This window comes from Triticum aestivum, chromosome 2B, assembly GCF_018294505.1.
Source record: "Triticum aestivum cultivar Chinese Spring chromosome 2B, IWGSC CS RefSeq v2.1, whole genome shotgun sequence".
NCBI classification, from domain to species: Eukaryota; Viridiplantae; Streptophyta; class Magnoliopsida; order Poales; family Poaceae; genus Triticum; species Triticum aestivum.
Window position 1 is genome coordinate 241,620,802 of NC_057798.1, and position 26,645 is coordinate 241,647,446.

Here is a 26,645-nt window from a genome sequence, read left to right on the forward strand (position 1 = left end):
TGTCAACAACATATACTCATCAGAAATTCTATAGTGCTCCCACTCACTTCTTTGGAAATACAAGTTTCTCATAAACTTTGTACAAACCCAAAATCTTTGATCATCATCAAAGCAAACATTCCAACTCCGAGATGCTCACTCCAGTCCTTAGAAGGATTGCTGGAGCTTTGCATACCTTTTAGCATCCTTAGGATCGACAAAAACTTTTATGATTGTATTGCATACAACCTTTCCTTACGAAAACTAGTAAGGAAACTTGTCTTGACATCCATCTGCCAGATTTCATAAATGCAGCTAATGCTAACATGATTCCGACGAACTTTAAGCATCGCTACGAGTGAGAAAATCTCATCGTAGTCAACTCCTTGAACTTGTGAAAAACTTTTCGCCACAAGTCGAGCTTCATGGACGGTTACATCACCATCCACGTCCGTCTTCTTCTTAAAGATCCATTTATCTTAATGGCTTGCCGATCATCGGGCAAGTCCACCAAAGTCCATGGATCCGTTCTCGGATTTTATGGCCTCGAGCCATTTATCGGAATCCGGGCCCACCATTGCTTCTCCATAGCTCGTAGGTTCATTGTTGTCCAACAACATGACTTTCAAGACAGGATTACGTACCACTCTAATGTAGTACGTATCCTTGTCATCCCACGAGGTTTGGTAGTGACTTGATCCGAAGTTTCATGATCAATATCATAAGCTTCCACTTCAATTGGTGTAGGTGCCACAGGAATAACTTCCTGTGCTCTGCCACACACTAGTTGAAGAGACGGTTCAATAACCTCATCAAGTTTCCACCATCCTCCCACTCAATTCTTTCGAGAGAAACTTTTCCTCGCAAAAGGATCCGATTCTAGAAACAATCCTTTATCGCTTTCGGATCTGAATTAGGAGGTATACCCAACTGTTTTGGGTGTCCTATGAAGATGCATTTTATCCGCTTTGGGTTCGAGCTTAATCCTGAAACTTTTTCACATAAGCGTCGCAGCCCCAAACCTTTAAGAAACGACAACTTAGGTTTCTCTAAACCATAATTCATACGGTGTCATCTCAACGGAATTACGTGGTACCCTACTAAAGTAAATGTGGTTGTCTCTAATGCCTAACCCATGGACAATAGTGGTAATTCGATAAGAGACATCATGGTACGCACCATATCCAATAGGGTGCAACTATGATGTTCGGACACACCATACTCCTACGGTGTTCCAGGCGGTATTAATTGTGAAACAATTTCCACAATGTCTTAATTGTGTGCCAAAACTCGTAACTCAGATATTCATCTCTATGATCATATCATAGACATTTTATCCTCTTGTCACAATGATCTTCTACTTCACTCTGAAATTACTTGAACCATTCAATAATTCAGACTTGTGTTTCATCAAGTAAATATTCTCAACATCTACTCGAATCATCTGTGAAGTAAGAACATAACGATATTCACTGCATGCCTCAGCACTCATTGGACTGCACACATCAAAATGTGTTACTTCCAATAAGTTGCTATCTTGTTCCATCTTACTGAAAAAGAGGCTTTTCAGTCATCTTGCCCATGTGGTATGATTTGCATATCTCAAGTGATTCATAATCAAGTGAGTCCAAACGATCCATCTGCATGGAGTTTCTTCATGCATATACACCAATAGACATGGTTCGCATGTCTCAAACTTTTCTAAAACGAGTGAGTCCAAAGATCCATCAACATGGAGCTTCTTCATGCGTTTTATACCATTATGACTTAGTGCCACAAGTAAGTGGTACTATCATTACTATCTTATATCTTTTGGCATGAAAATGTGTATCCCTACGATCAAAATTCAATAAACCATCCCTTTAGGTGCAAGAGCACTTATTCAGGTTTAATACTAATCTTGATGGTAGAGGGAGCGTGCGATGTTAGATCACATCAAACTTGGAAACACTTCCAACACGTATCGTCAGCTCACCTTTAGCTAGTCTCCGTTTATTCCGTAGCTTTTATTTCGAGTTACTAATACTTAGCAACCGAACCGGTATCCAATACCCTGGTGCTACTAGGAGTACTAGTAAAGTACACATTAACATAATGTATATCCAATATACTTCTATCGACCTTGCCAGCCTTCTCATCTACCAAGTATCTAGGGTAATGCTGCTCCAGTGGTTGTTCCCCTTATTACAGAAGCACTTAGTCTCGGGTTTGGGTTCAACCTCGGGTTTCTTCACTGGTGCAGCAGCTGATTTGCCGTTTCATGAAGTATCCCTTCTTGCACTTGCCCTTCTTGAAACTAGTGGTTTCACCAACCATCAACAATTGATGCTCCTTCTTGATTTCTACTTTCGCGGAGTCAAACATCGCGAATATCTCAAGGATCATCATATATGTCCTTGATATATTATAGTTCATCACGAAGCTCTAGCAGCTTGGTGGTAATGACTTCGGAGGAACTATCACTATTTCATCTGGAAGATCAACTCCCACTTGATTCAAGTGATTGTTGCACTCAGACAATCTGAGCACAAGCTCAACAATTGAGCTTCTCTCCTTAGTTTGCAGGCTAAGAAAATCGTCGGAGGTCTTATACCTCTTGACGTGGGCACGAGTCTGAAATCCCAATTTCAGCCCTCGAAACATCTCATATGTTTCGCGACGTTTCGAAAATGTCTTTGGTGCTTCTACTTAAACCATTTAACTGAACTATCACGTAGTTATCAAAACGTGTATGTTCGATGTTCGAAACATCCACAAACGACGTTTGGGGTTCAGCACATTAAGCAGTGCATTAAGGACATAAGCGTTCTAGTGTCCGCATAATCGCTACTGTCAACTTTCAACTATATTTTCTCTAGGAACATATCTAAAACAGTAGAACTAAAGCGCGAGCTACGACATAATTTGCAAAAAGGTCTTTTGACTATGTTCAGGATAATTAAGTTCATCTTATGAACTCCCACTCAGATAGACATCCCTCTGGTCATCTAAGTGATCACATGATCCGAGTCAACTAGGCCGTGTCCGATCATCACGTGAGACGGACTAGTCATCATCGGTGAACATCTTCATGTTGATCGTATCTACTATACGACTCATGCTCGACCTTTCGGTCTCCGTGTTCCGAGGCCATGTCTGCACATGCTAGGCTCGTCAAGTTAACCCTAAGTGTTTTCGCTGTGTAAAACTGTCTTACACCCGTTGTATGTGAACGTAAGAATCCATCACACCCGATCATCACGTGGTGCTTAGAAGCGACGAACTGTAGCAACGGTGCACAGTTAGGGGAGAACACTTCTTGAAATTTTGTAAGGGATCATCTTATTTACTACCATCGTCCTAAGTAAACAAGATGCATAAACATAATAAACATCACATGCAATTATATAGTTGTGACATGATATGGCCAATATCATATAGCTCCATTGATCTCCATCTTCGGGGCTCCATGATCACCTTGTCACCGGCATGACACCATGATCTCCATCATCATGATCTCCATCATCGTGTCTTCATGAAGTTGTCACGCCAACGACTACTTCTACTTCTATGACTAACGCGTTTAGCAATAAAGTAAAGTAGTTTACATGGCGTTCTTCAATGACACGCAGGTCATACAAAAAATAAAGACAACTCCTATGGCTCCTGCCGGTTGTCATACTCATCGACATGCAAGTCGTGAATCCTATTACAAGAACATGATCAATCTCATACATCACATATCATTCATCACATTCTTCTTGGCCATATCACATCACATAGCATACCCTGCAAAAACAAGTTAGACGTCCTCTAATTGTTGTTGCATGTTTTACGTGGCTGCTATGGGTTTCTAGCAAGAACGTTTCTTACCTACGCAAGACCACAACGTGATATGCCAATTGCTATTTACCCTTCATAAGGACCCTTTTCATCGAATCCGTTCCGACTAAAGTGGGAGAGACTGGCACCCGCTAGCCACCTTATGCACCAAGTGCATGTCAATCGGTGGAACCTGTCTCACGTAAGAGTACGTGTAAGGTCGGTCCGGGCCGCTTCATCCCACAATACCGTCGAAAGAAGATTGGACTAGTAACGGTAAGCATATTGAACAACATCAACGCCCACAACTACTTTGTGTTCTACTCGTGCAAAGAATCTACGCAATAGACCTAGCTCATGATGCCACTGTTGGGGAACGTAGCAGAAATTCAAAATTTTCCTACGTGTCACCAAGATCTATCTATGGAGAAACCAGCTACGAGTAGAAGGAGAGTGCATCTACATACCCTTGTAGATCGCTAAGCGGAAGCGTTCAAGTGAACGGGGTTGATGGAGTCGTACTCGTCGTGATTCAGATCATCGATGATCAAGTGCCGAACGGACGGCACCTCCACGTTCAACACACGTACAGCCCGGTGACGTCTCCCACGCCTTGATCCAGCAAGGAGAGAGGGAGAGGTTGAGGAAGACTCCATCCAACAGCAGCACAACGGCGTGGTGGTGGTGGAGGAGCGTGGCAATCCCACAGGGCTTCGCCAAGCACCATGGGAGAGGAGGAGGAGGGAGAGGGGCAGGGCTGCACCAACGAGAGATCAAATCACGTTTTATGGGCAGCCCCTAGGCCTCATATATATAGGGGAAGGGGAGGGCTGCGCCCCCTTTAGGGTTTCCCACCCCAAGGGGCGGCAGCCAGCCTCCAGATGGCATCTGGTGCGGCGGCCAAGAGGAGGGGGAGGAGTCCATCCTCCCCAAGGCACCTCGGAGGTGCCTTCCCCCTCAAGGACTCTTCCCTCTAGGGTTCCCTAGGCGCATGGGCCTCTTGGGGCTGGTGCCCTTGGCCCATGTAGGCCAAGGCGCACCCCCTACAGCCCATGTGGCCCCCCGGGGCAGGTGGCCCCACCCGGTGGGCCCCCGGGACCCTTCCGGTGGTCCCGGTACAATACCGATGACCCCGAAACTTGTCCCGATGGCCGAAACAGGACTTCCTATATATAAATCTTTACCTCCGGACCATTCCGGAACTCCTCGTGACGTCCGGGATCTCATCCGGGACTCCGAACAACATTCGGTAACCACATACAAGCTTCCTTTATAACCCTAGCGTCATCGAACCTTAAGTGTGTAGACCCTACGGGTTCGGGAGACATGTAGACATGACCGAGACGTTCTCCGGTCAATAACCAACAGCGGGATCTGGATACCCATGATGGCTCCCACATGTTCCACGATGATCTCATCGGATGAACCACGATGTCAAGGACTTAATCAATCCCGTATTCAATTCCCTTTGTCTAGCGGTATTTTACTTGCCCGAGATTCGATCGTCGGTATACCGATACCTTGTTCAATCTCGTTACCGGCAAGTCACTTTACTCGTTCCGTAACACATCATCCCGTGATCAACTTCTTGGTCACATTGCGCATATGATGATGTCCTACCGAGTGGGCCCAGAGATACCTCTCCGTTTACACGGAGTGACAAATCCCAGTCTCGATCCGTATAAAACAATAGATACTTTCGGAGATACCTGTAGTGCACCTTTATAGTCACCCAGTTACATTGTGACGTTTGATACACTCAAAGCACTCCTACGGTATCCAGGAGTTACACGATCTCATGGTCAAAGGAAGAGATACTTGACACTGGCAAAGCTCTAGCAAACGAACTACACGGTCTTTGTGCTATGCTTAGGATTGGGTCTTGTCCATCACATCATTCTCCTAATGATGTGATCCCGTTATCAACGACATCCAATGTCCATAGTCAGGAAACCATGACTATCCGTTGATCACAACGAGCTAGTCAACTAGAGGCTCACTAGGGACATATTGTGGTCTATGTATTCACACGTGTATTACGATTTCCGGATAATACAGTTATAGCATGAATAAAAGACAATTATCATGAACAAGGAAATATAATAATAATACTTTTATTATTGCCTCTAGGGCATATTTCCAACAGTCCGATGGTGAGACAGCCATCTACTCAGATGGCGAGTCGTCCACTGGTGAAACCGAGTCGCTGTACCAATTGCAAGATGGCCGGATTGGGGGCTATTCCGATGGCAATAGTATTCCGGACCCCTTTGAACCGCCGAACCGGGTTGCAGTCTTCATGGCCGGAACACAGCCCACCTTGCAATCTTCATCTATAGCAGCAATGACATCCGGATCAGCAGCCGCGGCAGGAGGCCCGGCGCGCCGACCGGCTCAAGTTCTCTCCGGTTTGTTGGATGCCTGGGCGACCTTGTTAACCACGGAAGTTACCCCGGAGACGCAGGATCAGCATAATGCGGAGGTTACCAAGCTAAAGGACCAGATAACACAGGCTAAGGAAGACTTGGCAGCTGAGGAAGTTAGGATGGCTGAAGAACGGGCCGCTTTAGATGCCCAGTCACAGCAGATCCAGGCGCAAAATTACCGGCTTATGTTGGATCAGAACGCGTCAAATGAAGTACTGCGAAGGAAGTACCGGTCTCGTCTGCCGCCGGTCTACAAAGGACTGAACCTCTTCAATACACCGGGGGCTGAGCCGAGTAATCCGGCAGCAGCAAACTGGACCGTGACACCTGGGGCAGCTCCAGATCAACCACGGATAATGGACCCACCTCGATGAACGGACAACCCGCCACAATACATATCAGCACCACCGGGTCATTTTTCTAGCCCTTTGGATAACATGATTGTTGCGGCATCTCGCCTGGCGGCTATACCGATCGAGGGTGATTCACTGGCGGCGGTTGAGATGTGGCAGGCCAAGGATCTTCTTCAAACTGCTGTTGTGCGGCAGCAGGCTTATTCCTATAGCCGAGACATAATTCATTCAACCCCCCGTCCGAGCAAAAGTTATAGCAGACACATAGATGAACCGGAGGTGTCCAGCAGTGCACAGCGCCGTAATGCTCCTCAAAGGCCCAATCCGGCGCGCGATGGGATGAACACTCAGGATGTGGTGGATAATGGCATTAGCAGCACAGCACGTGGGTCATCATCAACCCGCCCCAGCTCAGCCAGCGGTGTCAGTAGAACGAGGGACCGGGCTTGCCTTCAGCTCCTGGGGAGTGCCATGTCTCATCCCGGCTCTCCGTAATGTGCGATTGCCCAAGGATTTCAAGGGTCCACGTAAGGTGCCTAATTATACTGCCGATCAACCTCCTGAGGCGTGGGTTGAAAGTTATGAGATGGAAATGGAGATGCTGGATGTGGATGAAGCAGCATGTGCAAAATACTTCACCATGATGTTGGAAGGAACAACCCGCACTTGGTTAAAGAGCTTGCCCGCCAACTCCATCGGATCATGGGACCAATTGAAAGCCCGGTTTATAGCAAACTTCAACGACACATGCAAACAACCCATGTCCATTGCAGATCTAGATGCCTGTGTCCAAGGAGAGAACGAGTCAACAACCCATTGGGTACGCCGGGTTTCAGAAGTCTTACATTCGTCGGACCGCATTACGGCTGGCACGACGATCCTAACATTGGAGCGTAATTGCCGGTTTAAGTCACTGAAGATGAAGTTGGGACGGCTCAAGCGCCACTGCAATGACATGGGAACACTCATGGCAGCCTTGGTTAAATATGTCGATTTCGATAATACCAAGGATCCCGATTCTGATGAGGAGAAACCGGAGAAGGGAAAGAAGAACAGCGGTGCGAAGGGACAGCAGCACAATCAAGGGAGCTATGGGAACAATGGTAAGCGCAAAACAGATAATTTGGATTTTGTGGCTAACACCAGTGTGCAGGGCAATATGCAACGTCGTAAGGGTAAACCGCCCCAGCGCGGTGGAAGTATGAATCTAGAGCGACTGTTAAACCAACCCTGTCCAAAGCACGGGACCAAGGAGGTTCCAGCAACACATCTCTAGAAGGATTATTTCATTATGAAGGAGTTCAAAAACTCTGATCTCTTCCGGTATGATCAGGGTCCATCGGGCGGTTCAGGTCCAGGCTTTCACGGTGGCGGTGGTTCAAACTCTGGATTTCAGAATAATCAAACCAACCAGAACAACCAAGGTGGTAACAACCAACAGAATAATTAGGGGAATCAGCATCACTCAGGTTTTCAGAGTCCCCAAAGCAGTTGAATGGTGGGCAGTATCATGTTTTCACCACTAGCTTGTGTAAGCGTGATCAGAAGCTTCACAAGAGGGCAGTTAATGTTATTGAACCGGTAGTACCCCGTTACTTACATTGGTCCGAGCAGCCCATTGTGTGGAGCAGAGAGGATCATCCGCCCCAGGTTGACAATCCGGGTCATCTGGCTCTAGTGGTGGCACCTCAGGTGGGAGGTTATAAATTCACTAAGGTGCTTATGGATGGAGGAAGCAGTATCAACATCCTGTATTATGAAACCTTTTGCCGCATGGGGTTGACGGATAAGAATCTTAAACTGTCGAACACTGTTTTCCACGGTGTAGTACCAGGTAAATCGGCATATCCTGTTGGCAAGATAGCTTTGGAGGTCGTGTTTGGTGATGAGCATGATTCCAGGTCTGAAACATTGACCTTTGAAGTGGTGAAAATCCAGAGCCCATATCACGCCTTGTTTGGACGGCCGGCTTATGCAAAGTTCATGGCAAGACCCTGTTATGTTTACTTACAGCTCAAGATGCCAGGTCATAAAGGGACTATCACGGTGCACGGGAGTCGTAAGATCGCTTTGGATTGTGAAGAGGGTGATGCGGCTTATGCTGAGTCAGTTTGTGCAACAGAAGAGTTGAAGTTCTACAAGGACAATGTTGATCCGGCAGATATGACTCCTCTGAAGAAGCCCACCACAGAACATGACCCGACCCTGAAGTTCAAACCGGCTGATGAAACTAAACTTGTTGATTTCGTTCCTGGCGATTCATCAAAACAGTTTAGTATCAGCACAAATCTGGATCCGAAATAGGAAAGCACACTCATCGAGTTCATCCGTGAGAACCGTGACATTTTTGCATGGCAGCCTTCTAACATGCCAGGTGTACCGAGGGAACTCGCTAAGCACACTCTCAATATTGATCCCAAGTTTAAACCGGTCAAGCAGTTTCTTCGCCGCTTCAATGAGGAACGATGCAAGGCCATTGGAGAAGAAGTAGCCCGGCTGTTGACTGCTGGGTTTATCATTGAAGTTTTTCATCCGGAGTGGCTGGCCAATCCGGTGCTGGTGCTTAAGAAGAACGGCACTTGGCGTATGTGTGTGGATTACACAGACTTGAACAAAGCTTGTCCAACAGATCCTTTTGCTCTCCCGCATATTGATCAGATCATTGATGCTACGGTGGGTTGTGAGCGTTTGCTTTTTTTAGATGCTTATTCCGGTTATCATCAGATCAAAATGGTAGTTAAGGACCAGGAGAAAACAGCCTTTATCACTCCCTTTGGAGCCTTCTGCTATGTGTCTATGCCCTTTGGGCTCAAGAGTGCCCAGGCAACTTATCAGCGTTGTGTGCAGAATTGTCTTCATACTCAGATTCGGTGCAACGGTCATGCTTATGTGGATGACATTGTGGTAAAGTCCAGGAAGAAGGAGACATTGATAGTGTTGGAAATATGCCCTAGAGGCAATAATAAAAGTATTATTATATTTCATTGTTCATGATAATTGTCTTTTATTCATGCTATAACTGTATTATCCGGAAATTGTAATACACGTGTGAATACTTAGACCACAATATGTCCCTGGTAAGCCTCTAGTTGACCAGCTTGTTGTGATCAACAGATAGTCATGGTTTCCTGACTATGGACATTGGATGTCGTTGATAACGGGATCACATCATTAGGAGAATGATGTGATGGACAAGACCCAATCCTAAGCATAGCATAAAAGATCGTGTAGTTCGTTTTGCTAGAGCTTTGCCAATGTCGAATATCTCTTCCTTAGACCATGAGATCGTGTAACTCCCGGATACCGTAAGAGTGCCTTGGGTGTATCAAACGTCACAATGTAACTGGGTGACTATAAAGGTGCATTACAGGTATCTCCGAAAGTAGCTGTTGGGTTGACACGGATCGAGACTGGGATTTGTCACTCCGTATGACGAAGAGGTATCTCTGGGCCCACTCGGTAATGCATCATCATATTGAGCTCAATGTGACCAAGGTGTTGGACACGGGATCATGCATTACGGTACGAGTAAAGTGACTTGCCGGTAACGAGACTGAACAAGGTATTGGGATACCGACGATCGAGTCTCGGGCAAGTAACGTACCGATTGACAAAGGGAATTGCATACAGGGTTTGATCGAATCCTCGACATCGTGGTTCATCCGATGACAACATCGAGGAGCATGTGGGAGCCATCATGGGTATCCAGATCCCGCTGATGGTTATTGACTGAGAGCGTCTCGATCATGTCTGCATGTCTCCCAAACCCGTAGGGTCTACACACTTAAGGTTCGGTGATGCTAGGGTTATGAAGATATGTATATGCAGAAACCCGAATGTTGTTCGGAGTCCCGGATGAGATCCCGGACGTCACAAGGAGTTCCGGAATGGTCCGGAGGTAAAGAATTATATATAGGAAGTGCTATTTCGGGCATCGGGACAAGTTTCGGGGTTATCGGTATTGTACCGGGACCACCGGAAGGGTCCCGGGGGTCCACCGGGTGGGGCCACCTGTCCCGGGGGGGCCACATGGGCTGTAGGGGGTGCGCCTTGGCCTTCATGGGACAAGGGCACCAGCCCCTATAGGCCCATGCGCCTAGGGTTTCCCCCTAGGAGGAGTCCTAGTGGTGGAAGGCACCCCTAGGTGCCTTGGGGGGGAGGGAAACCTCCCCTAGGCCACCGCCCCCCCCCTAGTAGATCTCATCTACTAGGGCCGGCGCCCCCCCTTGGCACCCCTATATATAGTGGGGGAGAGGAGGGACTTTAGACACTAGCCCCTGGCGCCTCCATCTCCCCCCGTTACGTCTCTCCCTCGTAGTCTCGGCGAAGCCCTGCTGCTGTGACGCCCTGCATCCACCACCACGCCGTCGTGCTGCTGGATCTTCATCAACCTCTCCTTCCCCTTGCTGGATCAAGAAGGAGGAGATGTCTCCCGTCCCGTACGTGTGTTGAACGCGGAGGTGCCGTCCGTTCGGCGCTGGTCATCGGTGATTTGGATCACGTCGAGTACGACTACATCATCACCTTGCAAGCTTCCGCACGCGATCTACAAGTGGTATGTAGATGAAAACTCTCTCCCTTGACTCGTTGCTTAGATGAACTCATAGATGGATCTTGGTGAAACCGTAGGAAAAAATTTAATTTTCTGCAACGTTCCCCAACAGTGGCATCATGAGCTAGGTCTATGCGTAGTTCTCTTTGCACGAGTAGAACACAATTTTGTTGTGGGCGTGGATTTTGTCATCTTACTTGCCTCTACTAGTCTTTTCTTGCTCAACGGTATTGTGGGATGAAGCGGCCCGGACCAACCTTACACGTACGCTTACGTGAGACCGGTTCCACCGACTGACATGCACTAGTTGCATAAGGTGGCTGGCGGGTGTCTGTCTCTCCCACCTTAGTTGGAGCGGAATCGATGAACAGGGCCCTTATGAAGGGTAAATAGAAGTTGACAAAATCACGTTGTGGTAATTCGTAGGTAAGAAAACGTTCTTGCTAGAACCCAATTGCAGCCACGTAAAAGATGCAACAACAATTAGAGGACGTCTAACTTGTTTTTGCAGCGATTGATCATGTGATGTGATATGGCCAGAAGTTGTGATGAATGATGAATTATGATGTATGAGATCATGTTCTTTGTAATAGGATTCACGACTTGCATGTCGATGAGTATGACAACCGGCAGGAGCCATAGGAGTTTTCATTATTTTTTGTATGACCTGCGTGTCATTGAATAACGTCATGTAAACTACTTTACTTTATTGCTAAACGTTAGTCATAGAAGTAGAAGTAGTCGTTGGCGTGACAACTTCATGAAGACACGATGATGGAGATCATGATGATGGAGATCATGGTGTCAAGCCGGTGACAAGATGATCATGGAGCCCCGAAGATGAAGATCAATGGAGCTATATGATATTGGCCATATCATGTCACAACTATATAATTGCATGTGATGTTTATTATGTATTATGCATCTTGTTTACTTAGGACGACAGTAGTAAATAAGATGATCCCTTATAAAAATTTCAAGAAGTGTTCTCCCCTAACTGTGCACCGTTGCTACAGTTCGTCGCTTCTAAGCACCACGTGATGATCGGGTGTGATGGATTCTTACGTTCACATGCAACGGGTGTAAGACAGTTTTACACAGCGAAAACACTTAGGGTTAACTTGACGAGCCTAGCATGTGCAGACATGGCCTCGGAACACGGAGACCGAAAGGTCGAACACGAGTCGTATGGAAGATACGATCAACATGAGAATGTTCACCGACGATGACTAGTCCGTCTCACGTGATGATCGGACACGGCCTAGTCGACTCGGATCGTGTAACACTTAGATGACTAGAGGGATGTCTAATCTAAGTGGGAGTTCATAATTTGATTAGAACTTTATTATCATGAACTTAGTCTAAAACCTTTGCAAATATGTCTTGTAGATCAATGGCCAACGCTAATGTCAACATGAACTTCAACGCGTTCCTAGAGAAAACCAAGCTGAAAGATGATGGCAGCAACTATACGGACTGGGTCCGGAACCTGAGGATCATCCTCATAGCTGCCAGGAAACAATATGTCCTAGAAGGACCGCTAGGTGACGCTCCCGTCCCAGAGAACCAAGACATTATGAATGCTTGGCAGTCTCGTGCTGATGATTACTCCCTCGTTCAGTGCGGCATGCTTTACAGCTTAGAACCGGGGCTCCAAAAGCGTTTTGAGCACCACGGAGCATATGAGATGTTCGAAGAGCTGAAACTAGTTTTTCAAGCTCATGCCCGAGTTGAGAGATATGATGTCTCCGACAAGTTCTACAGTTGTAAGATGGAGGAAAACAGTTCTGTCAGTGAGCACATCCTGAAGATGTCTGGGTTGCACAACCGTATGACCCAGCTGAACATTAACCTCCCAGATGAGGCGGTCATTGATAGAATCCTCCAGTCGCTCCCACCAAGCTACAAGAGCTTTGTGATGAACTACAACATGCAGGGGATGGAAAAGACCATTCCTGAAGTGTTCTCGATGCTGAAGTCAGCAGAGGCTGAAATCAAGAAAGAACATCAAGTGTTGATGGTCAATAAGACCACTAAGTTCAAGAAGGGCAAGGGTAAGAAGAACTTCAAGAAGGACGGCAAAGATGTTGCCGCGCCTGGTAAGCCAGTTACCGGGAAGAAGTCAAAGAATGGACCCAAACCTGAGACTGAGTGCTTTTATTGCAAGGGGAAGGGTCACTGGAAGCGGAACTGCCCCAAATACTTAGCGGATAAGAAGGCCGGCAACACCAAAGGTATATTTGATATACATGTGATTGATGTGTACCTTACCAGTAATCGTAGTAACTCCTGGGTATTTGATACCGGTGCCGTTGCTCATATTTGTAACTCACAGCAGGAGATGCGGAATAAACGGAGACTGGCAAAGGACGAGGTGACGATGCACGTCGGGAATGGTTCCAGAGTCGATGTGATCACCGTCGGCACGCTGCCTCTACATTTACCTACGGGATTAGTTTTGAACCTTAATAATTGTTATTTAGTGCCAAGTTTGAGCATGAACATTGTATCAGGATCTCGTTTAATACGAGATGGCTACTCATTTAAGTCTGAGAATAATGGTTGTTCGATTTATATGAGAGATATGTTTTATGGTCATGCTCCGATGGTCAATGGTTTATTCTTAATGAATCTCGAGCGTAATATTACACATGTTCATAGTGTAGATGCCAAAAGATTTAAAGTTGATAACGATAGTCCCACATACTTGTGGCACTGCCGCCTTGGTCACATTGGTGTCAAGCGCATGAAGAAGCTCCATGCCGATGAACTTTTAGAGTCTCTTGATTATGAATCGTTTGACACGTGCGAACCATGCCTCTTGGGCAAAATGACCAAGACTCCGTTCTCCGGAACAATGGAGCGAGCAACCAACTTGTTGGAAATCATACATACCGATGTGTGCGGTCCAATGAGCGTTGAGGCTCGCGGAGGATATCGTTATGTTCTCACTCTCACAGATGACTTGAGTAGATATGGGTATGTCTACTTAATGAAACACAAGTCTGAGACCTTTGAAAAGTTCAAGGAATTTCAGAATGAGGTAGAGAATCAACGTGACCGAAAGATAAAATTCTTATGATCAGATCGTGGAGGAGAATACTTAAGTCACGAATTTGGTACACACTTAAGGAAATGTGGAATCGTTTCACAACTCACGCCGCCTGGAACACCTCAGTGAAACGGTGTGTCCGAACGTCGTAATCGCACTCTATTGGATATGGTGCGGTCTATGATGTCTCTTACTGATTTACCGCTATCATTTTGGGGATACGCTCTAGAGACAGCTACATTCACTTTAAATAGGGCACCGTCTAAATCCGTTGAGACGACACCGTATGAATTATGGTTTGGAAAGAAACCTAAGCTGTCGTTTCTAAAAGTTTGGGGATGCGATGCTTATGTCAAGAAACTTCAACCTGAAAAGCTTGAACCCAAGTCGGAAAAATGCGTATTCATAGGATACCCTAAGGAAACTGTCGGGTATACCTTCTACTTAAGATCCGAAGGCAAGATCTTTGTTGCCAAAAACGGATGCTTTCTGGAAAAAGAGTTTCTCTCGAAAGAAGTAAGTGGGAGGAAAGTAGAACTCGATGAAGTACTACCTCTTGAGCGGGAAAGTGGCGCAGCGCAGGAAACCGTTCCTGTGATGCCCACACCAACTGAAGAGGAAAACAATTATAATGATCAAGGTACTTCGGATCAAGTTACTGCTGAACTTCGTAGGTCCACAAGGACACGTTCCGCACCAGAGTGGTACGGCAACCCTGTCCTGGAAATCATGTTGTTAGACAACAATGAACCTTTGAACTATGAAGAAGCAATGGCGGGCCCGGATTCCAACAAATGGCTTGAAGCCATGAAATCCGAGATAGAATCCATGTATGAAAACAAAGTATGGACTTTGACAGACTTGCCCGATGATCGGCGAGCGATAGAAAACAAATGGATCTTTAAGAAGAAGACGGACGCGGATGGTAATATTACCATCTATAAAGCTCGACTTGTCGCTAAGGGTTATCGACAAGTTCAAGGGATTGACTACGACGAGACATTCTCTCCCGTAGCGAAGCTAAAGTCCGTCCGAATCATGTTAGCAATTGCCGCATACTATGATTATGAGATATGGCAGATGGACGTCAAAACAGCATTCCTTAACGGGCATCTTAAGGAAGAACTGTATATGATGCAGCCGGAAGGTTTTGTCGATCCTCGGAACGCTAACAAAGTATGCAAGCTCCAGCGATCCATTTATGGACTGGTGCAAGCATCTCGGAGTTGGAACATTCGCTTTGATGAGATGATCAAAGCGTTTGGGTTTATGCAGACTTATGGAGAAGCCTGCGTTTACAAGAAAGTGAGTGGGAGCTCTGTAGCATTTCTCATATTATATGTAGATGACATACTCCTGATGGGAAATAATATAGAATTTCTGGACAGCATTAAGGCCTACTTGAATAAGTGTTTTTCAATGAAGGACCTTGGAGAAGCTGCTTATATATTAGGCATCAAGATCTATAGAGATAGATCGAGACGCCTCATAGGTCTTTCACAAAGCACATACCTTGATAAGATTTTGAAGAGATTCAGAATGGATCAGTCCAAGAAGGGGTTCTTGCCTATGTTACAAGGTATGAGACTGAGCTCAGCTCAGTCACCGACCACGGCAAAAGATAAAGAAGAGATGAGTGTCATCCCCTATGCTTCAGCCATAGGATCTATTATGTATGCCATGCTGTGTACCAGACCCGATGTAAACCTTGCCGTAAGTTTGGTAGCAATATACCAAAGTAATCCCGGCAAGGAACACAAGACAGCGGTCAAGAATATCCTGAAGTACCTGAAAAGGACGAAGGACATGTTTCTCGTTTATGGAGGAGACGAAGAGCTCGTCGTAAAGGGTTACGTCGACGCTAGCTTCGACTCAGATCTGGATGACTCTAAGTCACAAACCGGATACGTGTATATGTTGAATGGTGGAGCAGTAAGCTGGTGCAGCTGCAAGCAGAGCGTCGTGGCGGGATCTACGTGTGAAGCGGAGTACATGGCAGCCTCGGAGGCAGCACATGAAGCGATTTGGGTGAAGGAGTTCATCACCGACCTAGGGGTCATACCCAATGCGTCGGGGCCGATCAAACTCTTCTGTGACAACACTGGAGCTATTGCCCTTGCCAAGGAGCCCAGGTTTCACAAGAAGACCAGGCACATCAAGCGTCGTTTCAACTCCATCCGTGAAAATGTTCAAGATGGAGACATAGAGATTTGCAAAGTGCACACGGATCTGAATGTCGCAGATCCGCTGACTAAACCTCTCTCGCGTGCAAAACATGATCAACACCAGAACTCTATGGGTGTTCGATTCATCACAATGTAACTAGATTGGTGACTCTAGTGCAAGTGGGAGACTGTTGGAAATATGCCCTAGAGGCAATAATAAAAGTATTATTATATTTCATTGTTCATGATAATTGTCTTTTATTCATGCTATAACTGTATTATCCGGAAATCGTAATACACGTGTGAATACTTAGACCACAATATGTCCCTGGTAAGCCTCTAGTTGACCAGCTTGTTGTGATCAACAAATAGTCATGGTTTCCTGACTATGGACATTGGATGTCGTTGATAACGGGATCACATCATTAGGAGAATGATGTGATGGACAAGACCCAATCCTAAGCATAGCATAAAAGATCGTGTAGTTCGTTTTGCTAGAGCTTTGCCAATGTCGAATATCTCTTCCTTAGACCATGAGATCGTGTAACTCCCGGATACCGTAAGAGTGCCTTGGGTGTATCAAACGTCACAACGTAACTGGGTGACTATAAAGGTGCATTACAGGTATCTCCGAAAGTAGCTGTTGGGTTGACACGGATCGAGACTGGGATTTGTCACTCCGTATGACGGAGAGGTATCTCTGGGCCCACTCGGTAATGCATCATCATATTGAGCTCAATGTGACCAAGGTATTGGACACGGGATCATGCATTACGGTACGAGTAAAGTGACTTGGCGGTAACGAGACTGAACAAGGTATTGGGATACCGACGATCGAGTCTCGGGCAAGTAACGTACCGATTGACAAAGGGAATTGCATACAGGGTTTGATCGAATCCTCGACATCGTGGTTCATCCGATGACAACATCGAGGAGCATGTGGGAGCCATCATGGGTATCCAGATCCCGCTGATGGTTATTGACTGAGAGCGTCTTGGTCATGTCTGCATGTCTCCCGAACCCGTAGGGTCTACACACTTAAGGTTCGGTGACGCTAGGGTTATGAAGATATGTATATGCAGAAACCCGAATGTTGTTCGGAGTCCCGGATGAGATCCCGGACGTCACAAGGAGTTCCGGAATGGTCCGGAGGTAAATAATTATATATAGGAAGTGCTATTTCGGGCATCGGGACAAGTTTCGGGGTTATCGGTATTGTACCGGGACCACCGGAAGGGTCCCGGGGGTCCACCGGGTGGGGCCACCTGTCCCGCGGGGGCCACATGGGCCGTAGGGGGTGCGCCTTGGCCTTCATGGGCCAAGGGCACCAGCCCCTATAGGCCCATGCGCCTAGGGTTTCCCCCTAGGAGGAGTCCTAGTGGTGGAAGGCACCCCTAGGTGCCTTGGGGGAGGGAAACCTCCCCTAGGCCGCCTCCCCCCCTAGTAGATCTCATCTACTAGGGCCGGCGCCCCCCCCCCTTGGCACCCCTATATATAGTGGGGGAGAGGAGGGACTTCAGACACCAGCCCCTGGCGCCTCCATCTCCCCCCGTTACGTCTCTCCCTCGTAGTCTCGGCGAAGCCCTGCTGCTGTGACGCCCTGCATCCACCACCACGCCGTCGTGCTGCTGGATCTTCATCAACCTCTCCTTCCCCTTGCTGGATCAAGAAGGAGGAGACGTCTCCCGTCCCGTACGTGTGTTGAACGCGGAGGTGTCGTCCGTTCGGCGCTGGTCATCGGTGATTTGGATCACGTCGAGTACGACTACAACATCACCTTGCAAGCTTCCGCACGCGATCTACAAGTGGTATGTAGATGCAAACTCTCTCCCTTGACTCGTTGCTTAGATGAACTCATAGATGGATCTTGGTGAAACCGTAGGAAAAATTTTAATTTTCTGCAACGTTCCCCAACAGATAGATGACCTCAAGGAGACCTTTAACAATCTTCGGGTTTATAAAATGATGCTCAACCCGGACAAGTGCGTTTTTGGTGTTCCGGCAGGCAAGCTCTTAGGCTTTCTGGTGTCTAACAGAGGCATTGAGGTAAACTTCACAGAATACTTGGAAATTACATATGTTGGACACAGAATTCGGTCCAATATCTTGTGGATGGAGTTGGAAGCTAGCAAGTACATCCCAGAAAAACTTTGATCCGGGAGGGCTAAATCCCCAGTCTAGATGTTGCATGAACACAATCACTTCTCCATCTCGAGGTTCAGGAGGGCATTCAGGGCCAGGGACTCGCCAATGAAGGACATTTTTCTTGGCCAAAGCGCCAGTCAGAACATATCCATTCAGTTGTGTTTCTGTGATCCGGGAAGAAACCCACTTGCAAGCGGCGAATTGCTTGGTCATTTTGGAAAACAAACCATAAAAGAAATATGAAGGCCGTTTTACGATTCAAGGTTGATGTGCACTAACCGGTGTTAAACCGGGGAATTTAACCAGGGTATATATGCAAGGTAAACCGGAAACTACTACTCAAGTCAAGATGGCGGTTTAAGTGAGGGCTAATGGCATCTGGCAGATTATCAACTACTAAAGATTAAACCACCTTTAACGGAAGAAGCAGATCTGAAATCTACTAAGTGTTGCAGAAACAAGTTTCACAAGATGGTGATATAATTTTGGATCTATCGTGGTTCAGTAAAGAAATTTTTATGAGCCCTACAATGGTGTCAAGCGGAACAGAGAAGGTTCATATGAGGATCTATCCAGGAGCAGCAAGATGCCGTAGTACGACAGATTAAAACTACGGATCCAGCCGCAAAAGGAGACTGTTAGGCCTAGCTAGATTCAGTAAGATGCTAAAGGAAAATCAGATAAACGCTGATGAACACCGACGAACACTGAAGAATCTGCGAAACCCTAATGCAGATTTAATAAAGTGAAGGAAGGGAATATTTACCAGAGCCTTGCAGATCTCTGGTGCAAACAGGTTGATGTAGCGGCCTAGTCGGTGCAGGGTCGACGGCGGCGGCAATGCTTGAGTGCTTCGGGGTCGCGAGGAAGAAGACGATGCGAAGAGGAAGGCGGAAAATGGAAGGAGCCCCGGTCTTATTTATAAAGGAAAGGGTATAAGCGGCAGGCGCGAGAATCGAGGGGCCTGAAGCGGAGAAAGGGGGCGCAGTTGTCGCCTCGATCTTCGGGAATTAATTAAATGAAGAGAATCTTTATTATCTTTTTTATAGAGATGACATCATAACGATTCACTACAACATTCAGAAGATGACGTCATGGCGGTTTACCAAAATTTACAGGGAGAAGACAACATGGCGGTTTACGAGAATCATTAGAAGATGTTCACGGAACTTTTCTAAGTATTGAAGATTGACATGAACAGGTTCAAATTAATCTGGGGCCTAATGTTGAGGATATAACTACTGAGTGTAAACCGCCCAGGAGGGGCCGGTTCACGCTCAACTATACTGAAGCCCATGAAGACAAAGGAGATGGCACTTTACTGATAAGGCTTAGAGGCCCAGAGCCCAGAGGCAGATTAGGGCCCATAATGGTAAACCGCCATAATTGTATAACTTGTATTGTAAGTTAGGGAAAGGCAAAGACCGAGCTGGACACTTGTATGAGCCGGCCTCGGGACTCTGTAAATCGGCCAGGCGTCAACCTGTGTATATAAAGGGGACGACCCGGCGGCGGTTCAGGGACAAGAACAACAACTTGAGACCCAGGCAACGCGTATTCGCTCCCTGGTCATCAAAACCCCATTAATTCCATCACAACTAGACGTAGGATTTTACCTTCATCGTAAGGGGCCGAACTAGTACAAAACTCTCATGTCCCTTATCCGGTTTAACCCCTTCAAGTTAATCTCGTTGCGATGGCTCCACGGCTAAGTCCTTCCGATAGGACATCTGACGTGATATTTCCACGACAGGTACAATGAGCAAGTCTGATTCAGTGGCTGAAGAATCATCAGAAGAAGTAACAACATCATGCCAAGCTTGTAGAGGATTGTCAGTCACATTATTTTCAGGAACAATTCCATGCATAGCAGTGAGCCCCTGGGAAGCAAGCCAAGCTTGGTAGTTCATGAGGTGAGGTGGCATAGGAGGAGCTGGTGGTTCTGGCCAAGCACCCCACCTTGATTTGGAGCATGACCATTGTTGTGAGCAGGCTGGTTGGGGGGAGCAACATTCTGAACTAACCAATTATGAACTTGCTGTTGATACAGTTGCTCAACAGTAAGTTCAGGCCCAAACTACAGATGAGGATTGCCATCAGGGGGTGGTGGCTCCTCATTAGCTGGTAACACTTCAGGGAGTAAACCATTATAGTCATTGCTTCTTAAGATTGTTACCTGAGTAGTCCAACAGTCCCTAGCATCTCCAAGCTGCCAAACAACGAAACTCTTGGGCACCAGGTTCAGACGTATCACACGTGCTTTGATTAGCATGAACCTCCTATCTTGTCGTGGATTGTACCACGAAAACAGAGATCCATATCCCCCTAGAGCCTTAGTGATATAGTAATCTGTTTGGTAATCGTAGGGGAAACCCAAAAACATGAGACAAATCTCAGGGCCAAAAGAAGTAGTGCGTCTGTTGAGAGCCTCATTGTGAGGCACGAAGGTGATAAGCAGATCTTCTTCCTCTAGCTCAAGGGGAGTGTTGACAGTCGTGTCTCTCAAGAACGAATATGCAAAACCAAAAACACCAATACCAAGTGGATGATCACTAGATTCAGTGGTAAAAAGCTGGGCTTCATGCAGCAAACCTTTAATCGCAGTCCGAATGGCAGCCCGTCGATGCAGAGGGACGTAGGTGTTGGCCTTCGCAATTGCCAAATAGTCGTGGTTCAAAGGCGCAATCGGGCCGACCACCATCCCAGACCTCACCAAGCGGTCGGCAGGCCCCGGCTCCATAGCAAAGCCAGGTGGCAGGAAGGGGACGGGGTTGAGAGGGTAGTTTTCCATGGCGGAGAGCGAGGTGGGTGGGGGCATCAATGGCGAGCGAGGCAAAGCGACAACATTGGTGGCAGGGGAGGTGGGCTGGAGGCAGGGGCGAGAGATTTGGGCATTCGAGGTGGAAGGCAGAGCGTGAGGGGCAGAATCGGCAGGTGGAGCTGATTTTGGTACCCACTTCCACTTTTGCACCTTCAATCGTTGGAAACATTGCCGCGACTAATGGACATAGAAGCCACACGATTTGCATCAGACGGTGCGTCTCGTGATCGACCTATTTGGAAGGGAGGCCGGGGCTACGGAAACAACGTGGTGACTGATTTGATTCCCGAGGCAAGCACCAATTTGACCAAAATTTTGTTTCTATGAGATAAGTTTAGGGCAATTAAGTGCCTTGTGGTCAGGCGCCGAGCAGTTAAGGCAAATGAGGCGGGCTTGACAAGAGAATTTTTTGTGACCGCATTACAGACATTTAGAGCAAAGCGAGGCCCAATTAGCAGCCAAATCCGAAATTACTTCCGAGGAGTAGTAGGCTTGGGCCAGATCGGCCTTATGCTGATCGCTGAGCGTAAGGGGCCAGATTTCATACGGGGGGCGTATTTGAATGCAGAAGACAGAAAACTTTGGGGAAACGATGGATATTGGGCCTTAAGTGAGCATTTAAAGCTTCCCAGGTGAATAACATCCGCAGCATGATTGGCCTCAAATTTCTCCTGCCTGAGAGAATGCTGCATTAAATGAATATTTGCACCCTTTGCTTGTAATGTAGCAGAATTCAAATTAGGCTGAATCAAGGGACCCTCAACAATATCTGAATGATGAACAACCACATGAGAAGATGAAGCTTCGTTAGAATTCTTGTTGGATAAATCCATCTTATCAATTGGAGCAATTTGAAATTTGCTTAACACATGAGCTAACAAAGATCTCGAGGCAGCGATCATAGAAGGTGAGCATAGACGAGCCTTGATCGCGATAGGGGATCGAGAAGTAATGTCCAAGATCTCTTGATCCGCATGCTAGCAAGAGGCAGAGGCAGGAGCTCTAGCATACCGGCCATTGTAGAGATGGAAATGACAAACGAAATCCGGCCAAACACGGTCTTTCAAACCATAGATGAAATGACCAACCTTGTTGTTGGCAACAGAAAATCTGAACGATCGATCCTTGATCAAATCAACTTTGAAACCAAAACATAAACCCCCAAGGCAGCATTGTAAAGCAATGCCAACAGATTCCACCGAGAGAGGAAAGGAGGCTGAAGAGAAGGAGACCACGGAAAAAACTCCTTGGAATCTCAAGAAGGAGAGAAGTGAACCATCGATCCAAACCCGCGTATCACCTGATCTGCAAGGGCGAGGCCCGAGGCACAATCCCAATCCAGAAGACCATCCATGAGGGGCAGAAATAGAGGTCCCCATTGGAGGTGGTGGAGAGGTGGGAGGAGAGAAGGTGGGAGAGGAGAGCCATCACCTTGTCATTATGACACATGGTATTCGACACGGAAGTTTACTTCTAGATGACGGAGGTCAGCATAGTTCTTCCGCCTTGTCATGGCGGTCTTCAGATGTTCTCTGATCAGCTGAACGACTCTTATTCCGTCTTCGGGTAGACAAGTACGCCACCAACTAAAGATGGTAACCAACTTGTCCAAGTACTCCTGGATGACTTTCCCACGGGGTACATAAAGTGGACTCGGGTATTGGTGGTGGTCACAGTTGAGTATTGGCCAAGGTCTTCTTGACCTAGAGCCAAAGCCCATGGTCATGATCCGACCATGTCGTGGCTTGGTAAGGCTTAAGGGTTTCAATGATTCTAGGGTGTGAGTGAACGTTTATTATCTTATCCTTGAGCACAATTTCTGAGATGCGAATTGTTCTATCTAGTCCTCCAAACAAATCACCTTACACCACTGAAAGCATCCTTCATATGAGTCAACTCCAATCATCACTCATGTTATTCATATCCTCATGATTTCTGAGAGGAGGTATAAACAAAAGCATACATGTCGACTATTCCCAAACTCATATGTATGGCTATTCTTATGTAAAAATCCCTAGGTAGAACATACAAGCTGCTAAGCTTGAATTAAACATCACAATCCAAGATCTTGTTTCATTTCCTATGAATCAACTCCAATGTCCCATTAATTCCATCGATCACTATATGATCCATCAATTCTACAAATCCAATGTCTATGGTGTTCCACATGATCTTCTAATGTCCTATAATCCCCAAATACTTGAAAGGGATATCTTTACTATTGTAAGTCCACCAATTTCCATTATCGGGACCAAGTAATCTCCAACGTCAAGCTTATATAGATCCCTAAATCAACTTTGACAATTAATCCAATCTCCTAGTTTATCTTCCATCAAGAAACATGGTACCATGATCCAAATCATCGGTATAAATCCAATTTACTCTGAACCATGTAGACTTACTCAACATCTATACTCCACTAGGATCACCTATTTATTCCAAATCTCATGCCCTACGAGAATTCCTACCTACTCCCTCAAGTCATTATCATAGTGTCAACAATCTCCTATTGATATCATCTGAACAAGTCAAATTCTTATTCCTCCAAGAATCTCAGCTTGTGATCATAATTGTCCTACTAAATCCAATTTACTCAAGGGAGAAGTAAATTAGCTACTCTATCAACTTGATCCATCAAGTTTATCTACCACCATGAAAGTCTCGGTTTATCTAGGGAAGGGTTTCCAATCTTGAGGGGAGAGCATCACTTTACGGGGGTGCACTTGGCCGAGGAGGCTGTAGTAAAAGTCTTCAGTGTTGGTTGTTTGCCGAGGTGGAATCCTTGGTGCATCTTATCTTGCTGGTCTTCACTTGATGAGAGGGAAAATTAGCATAGAGGAGGTGCCTAAAGGGGGTTCTATAGTGCAAGTGCAAACAAACAAGTGCCGAAAGGGCCAAACACAAGCATTAAAATAAGTTAGGTGATATAGTCGCGTACTTGTTGCCTAGGGCAAAGGGTGCTTATATCAAAACACAAACAAATAAAAACAAGCAACACACAATCATGGTTCTATCTAAAACCATCACACAGACTCGACTTCGCATAGGGGATACATGACTCATCCTACCCTAGGGGTTCTCGGACTCAGTAGTCGTGCTTGCTTCGTGTGTTGGAGAGAAGGACTTTCAGTTTTTTGGGTCTTCCTTAGGTGTCGCACGTCTCTTGTAGTCGTTCAATGAAATGATCCGGGTTGGGTGTGAAGAATCTTTGACAACTTCTCATTTGGTAAGAAGACGGGGCGAAGGTGGTTCCTTGTGGCTGCCAATGTTCGGGTCTTCAGTTATTTCTGTAATCATGACAATGCCTTCTTGTCTTCTAAGGCATTGAGGCCTCCAGGTAGGCAATCCTTTATGCAATAACATTAACAAGGCATGGTAGAGGTCCAGCACGTCGGTCACATTGAGGACAACATCGTCACCAAGAGCGAGGGATGAAGAGAACTGTTTTCCTGCTCACTATAGTGAGGCGGACCAAACGGCGAGGTTCTCATCCACTGGTGGTTGCCGGTACCACAACGGTAAGGACATGGTTGCTCTATTAGTGATGCATATCATGATCTTGCATATCTTACACCCTGATCATCGTAAGCCAAGGTTGCATCATCCCGGGGTAGTGTCAAGAATGTCACCATCTTCTGAGTCTTTGGTTTCCTCATTCCTTGAGAAGGTATCTTCCGTCTTGTCGTGGTGTCGCCAAGCTTGTGTTCAGAAGATGTGGGCGAATGTCTGGCAATGCGTCTTCCTTCTAGGTTATCCACGAGGATTACAAGGAATCCAATGGTCAGGTGCATAAGGGTACTAGCAACCATTTACAAAAGTTTTGAAGGGGAAGAGATCAACAAGGAAAATATATCTTAGTTTTTGAAAAACTCGGAAAGGAAGAGAAGTATAGATAATTTTTGAAAATTAGTGATAGTTTTGAAAGTAGTTTTACCCTAACTAACGACCATGCTAACTAGGGCTTCCTACAGTCAGAATGGCTCTGATACCAACTCTGTGGGGACCCCGACTCATAAGCCGTGATCACCGAATGCACGAGTACAGTGATCCCAAGGATCAATGCTCACTGAACTCACAGAAACCGAATAACAAGAGTCTTACATCTAGTACATACCGTTTTACTCAAATATGACCTTTATGACCAAGTCCACATAAAATTGCAGCGGAAATCTTCAACGATAGCGTGAACCCATGCCATCTTCCTTAACCCTACCGACATTCTGACTGGGAAGCATCCTAGCTCGCATGTTCGCCATGGAGGTACTCTTCATTATATCCTGTTTCTTTCATGCCTGGCCAACAAAATAACCAGTGGCAAGCCAACGAGTACTTTGAATGTACTCACAAGCAATCCATGTTTTGGAACAAGGTACGACAATTCATGATATAGCACTAAGTAGGTAATTTTGCAGAAAGCTAGTTTTGAGTGCAATGACATGTCCTAACAACTTGTAAAGCACGCATCATAAGAATTCAGATATCCATGTGAATTGGTTACATATATCAACATAAACAGAGTTTATGAACTCCAACTTAATCAAGATGTCATTCGACTCGACTCAAGTAGTTCCCTCTCCCCACCCATTTTTTACACCAGGTCTTTGTAAACAATGGACGTAGCCCAACAGTGGTCATCCAATTGTCCTTGACCATGGACAGGGCTATTCAAATAGTTTTACACTATGTAGAGGTTGTACACTTCACCCACAAGAATCTGGGAAGCTTTCGTGTCGTCTACGATCCCGCAGTACTTCAAGTACTCGGGGGAAGCACCCGTTCACTATCTTTCCCTAGGCGACACTAACATAGATTCCACTTGTTGGTACATAGCCGTCGTGTCATGATCATAAAACACCTTGGGACTCTGCCCCTTTTATCATCACACCTACACGAAGGGACCAACGGTGTGTTCGGTGCCTTGTAAGAACAGTCATGACCGCCTATCAAAGCATGACCCCGTCCCTAGAGTGAACTCACGTCACTCCCGTTACTAGTAATGTGGGAACCATGCCAACATCAGACTAGGTAATCAATAATGCCCTGTCCCATAAGGGGTAGTGTGGTTGCACATGTAAGGTTGGAGTAACGATCGCAACTTAAACCAATCCATTTTTGAAAACAACACACTCACTTGCCTTGGTACACCACTTCGTCATCAAGTGGTTACTTAGCTCAATATCACCTTCGGGCATTAGTGGCACCCGACGGGGTTTTCGGAAAGTCTTTAAAAATAGTTTTGTCTCCATCACGATGCATATACCCATCCCACTTGCGAAGCAACTACTTTAGCGTCCTATCTACTCCCACACGCATAGCCCTCGTAGGAAGGTAGGGTCATGCATGCACAATGC